This window comes from Cebus imitator, unplaced genomic scaffold (assembly GCF_001604975.1).
Source record: "Cebus imitator isolate Cc_AM_T3 unplaced genomic scaffold, Cebus_imitator-1.0 Scaffold209, whole genome shotgun sequence".
In the NCBI taxonomy this organism is placed as follows: Eukaryota; Metazoa; Chordata; class Mammalia; order Primates; family Cebidae; genus Cebus; species Cebus imitator.
The window spans coordinates 1,035,012-1,038,637 of record NW_016107524.1 but is presented as its reverse complement, the minus strand read 5'-3'; the positions used below and the strand labels follow the sequence as shown (position 1 = coordinate 1,038,637).

The following is a 3,626-nucleotide window of genomic DNA, read 5'->3' as shown; positions in this document are numbered from 1 at the left end:
GTAGAGACGGGGTTTCACCATGTTGACCAGGATGGTCTCGATCTCTTGACCTTGTGATCCACCCGCCTCGGCCTCCCAAAGTGCTGGGATTACAGGTGTGAGCCACCGCGCCCGGCCCTGGACTGCTTTTTATATGAAAAAATGTTTATGAGAAGGAGCTTTGTCTATGCCTTTGTCTTCTGCTCTCTTTTGATCTTCCTGTAGCCTATACCCTTAGGAAGAATTTGATCTTGAATTCTAATACCAAGTGTTCCACTTTCCATGTTATACTAAGCAACACCTGGATTGTCCTGTCACCTAGCTTAGCTCCAGACATTTATTCTGGCCCCTTTAGACTATTCCCTGCACTTCAGCCAGAAAAATTATTTGGAATCGTGTGTTTTCTCCAACAGACTATGTGTTCCAAGAGAGTAGTGACCACTCTCGTACTCCATGCTGTATCCTCAGCGTAAGTCCAGGCAAATAGCAGGTCTTAAATAAATATTTCTGAATGAATTACTGAATTCACTGGGATTGCATCTCCTCAGTCTCTTGTGTCTTCTAGTATCCTTTGTTCTAACATGGCTTATCAATCATAATGAACCTCTGGAATCTTTAGCAGGCCTATCTCATACTTCCAGTTTCTTCTCCATAATTCAGACTTATTGAATTTGCCTTATATTGTCTTCAAATCCTGCTTTTTGCAGGTGAAAATAGGAAGTCACAGTGGTGCTCACTTTTTTTTTTAATGCAGTAAGAAAACTGAAGCAATTTGACATTAATATTTAGATATGGAGTCAACTTCCTTCTTGAAACTTGCCATAATGACTCTCTGCTACTATTTGCAGAGATATACAACAATCCTAGTTTAGGTAGGAAAATTGAGAATTAAAAAAGGCATAGGCCTGCTAAACCCTTGTTAGGAAGACTTTGAGCACTCTGATTAGAAACAGATCTCATGTAAGCTCTTAGACATAAATGAGCACACTATTAGTTTGATATTTTATCGAGAAACAAGTGACATGAAGAAAAAGAAGGCATATATTATAGAAACTTGGAACTTAATAAAAGTTTATGCCAAAGGAGGTCAATGCAATTCATTTTGTTTTTTGGTTTGTTTTTATTTTTGTTTGTACATTTTTTTAAGGCCTGGAAGATACGAGGATATGAGTAGGATCCCAGCTGTGCCATTAATGACATGTACAGCCACAGATGATTTATTTGGCTAGTCTTTAAAATAAACAAAAAAAAAATCATAGGTTGCCAAGTTTTTTGAGGAAGAAATTTTAGCTGATGACTGAGCTAAGGGACCACCACATAGCATATTATCAAGAGTAGGTCATTTTTAAAACATTTAATATTATCACAATAATTTAGGTAAAACTATTGTATATCTAGCACTAGATGCAGTATTCCTCATCAAAAATGAAAAGTTTCCTTTTAATAACCATAGAAGGAAGAGTTTCTAATTTAAATCTTGTGAAATCTTAATTTCTTAAATATGTAAAATATAACACAATAAGGATTTATGGTAAAAGTCAAGTCTATTTGATTTCTATGGAGGATAGAACATTCCAAATTCAAATATCATTAAGGACTTATAAACATGTTACTGTATCTTTCTAAGTTTTATCACGTCTGTAAAATAGGGATAATTTATGAGTTTGCTTTTTTTTTTTTAATCATGATCTGTGGTTTTCTTTTTAATTATCTTATATCTTATGATCACACATCATTTTTAAATTTGTGTATATCTCCTCTACTTTAATCCTTTTAAGTTGGCGAAAGCACCATTCCCAATCCCAAATACACAGCAGTTATACAGTTTTGTTTCTGAATGGCTGTTTAAAGACAATCCTAAATTATAACTTAGTTTGACTTAGATTGTAAAGAACTCAAGAGTGAAGTTTAATGGGATACTATAAAGACAATCGTAAATTATAACTTAGTTTGACTTAGATTGTAAAGAATTCAAGAGTGAAGTTTAATTGGCTACTATTTTAAAAGCATGTAACCTTACAGATCATCTATAAAATGTGTGAAGTGTTAAATAATTTTTGATATTACACATAAACTACACAAAATGCCTTTCAGTAAGTAAAAGGAGCCATTTTAAATACAGGGAATTCTAATTAGATTAGCACAGTTAAGGCCAAAAATATAAAATAGCCATTGCTACCCATTTATCTTCAAACCTTGCCTTTAAGAGGCAAATGAACACAAAACACAGGTGAATCTTGCTTGGTTCTGAGACAGCGAAGGAATTTCCCCTATAATTAAATATATTCACATAACCAGTTACATGAATCTAAATATAAAACCAATCTCCAGTAAGTTTTAAGATGGCACTCACCATCTTTTCGAAAAGCTTAACATTACTAACAAAGTCTAACCATATCTTTAGAAGGGATAAACAGTGATAGAATTTACTAAATTGGAATTACTATTAAAATCCAAAAACTGAACATATTCATTTAACCACAAGCCAGTCTTAGTTTTAAGTCAGGACTGCCCAACAAAATATTCTGTCAGTCATTCATGATGTAAATTCTGGTGTATGAGATCTATTAAAGTACGGTACACATAAAAAAGTCATGAGACATTTGTTTCATAATAAATAAGGCAGTGGCCAATATTACTCATTAGTAGCTTTACTGAGATAAGCTATTAAGTCTTCCCTTTCTCCCTTCTTAATGCCGACAAAGATCATTTTTGTTCCGGGAATATACTTCTTGGGATTCTCCAAATAATCCATCAGTGTATCCTCTCCCCCAGATGATGCCTTTGTTCTTATTGGCTTCAGTGTAAGTGAATCCAGAGGACTGACCTGTCTTCCGCCCAAAGATACCATGGAAATGAGGCCCAGTCTTGCGCTTGCATCCTTTTTCCATGGTGTGACATTGGGAACACTTCTGAATAAAAATCCTCTTGCCTTTCTCAACATCACCTATATTTAATTCTTTTTTGTTGCTAGCGTAATCAAGGTTACCGCTCGGAAGCCGGACATCCCACTCTCGAGTTTACTTTTAAGAATAATATGTAATTGTCGGTAAAGTTTCTGGGGACAGTTTCTGGCACATATATATGATGGCTACTATTGTTTTTATAGATTATATAGAATCACAGATCCTTACAAATAAAAATGACTTTAGCTAGAACCTGGTCCAATTCCCATCCAATGCAGGATGATTTGATAACCTTGACAAATTGGTCTCTTGAGCTCTAGAGACTTAGAAGGGAGTCTAAAAGTTACCACAGCTCATTAAGAGTTGAAGTACATTATCTTATAAAACTACTCTTGTTCATGCTATTTCCTTTCTAAAGTAAATGTAAAAAGTATGGAAAGAGCATAGTCACAAATTGTGAACGAATACAATAGATCTTCTCATTTTGATTTGTTTTGGTTTGGCTGTGCATTGAAATATCCTAATTCCATTCAGTCATTATGTTTAGTTTATTGTTTAGTTTATCAAGTTAATGGCTTTCTGGCGTATTCAACACACACAACAGTAAAGCTCAAAGTGTGAAACTGAAATGACAATACCATGAAAAAACAAACAGATCTAATCCTAGATTTCCTATAGCAAGGGCAAGAAATTGAGAACATAATACTTAGAAAAATGTAAATCATGAAAGTGAGATCTACA

At 34.3% G+C, this 3,626-nt stretch overlaps 1 protein-coding gene and 1 pseudogene across 34 annotated transcripts in view; both read right to left on the bottom strand.

The window, feature by feature from the left end:
* The window catches only part of NRXN1 (neurexin 1), a 1,144,745-nt gene that overhangs the window by 158,580 nt on the left and 982,539 nt on the right, over nt 1–3,626 (bottom strand). The gene's annotated exons all lie outside the window — the stretch shown is intronic.
* LOC108317834 overlaps nt 2,519–3,626 on the bottom strand; it is a 12,944-nt pseudogene continuing 11,836 nt past the window's right edge.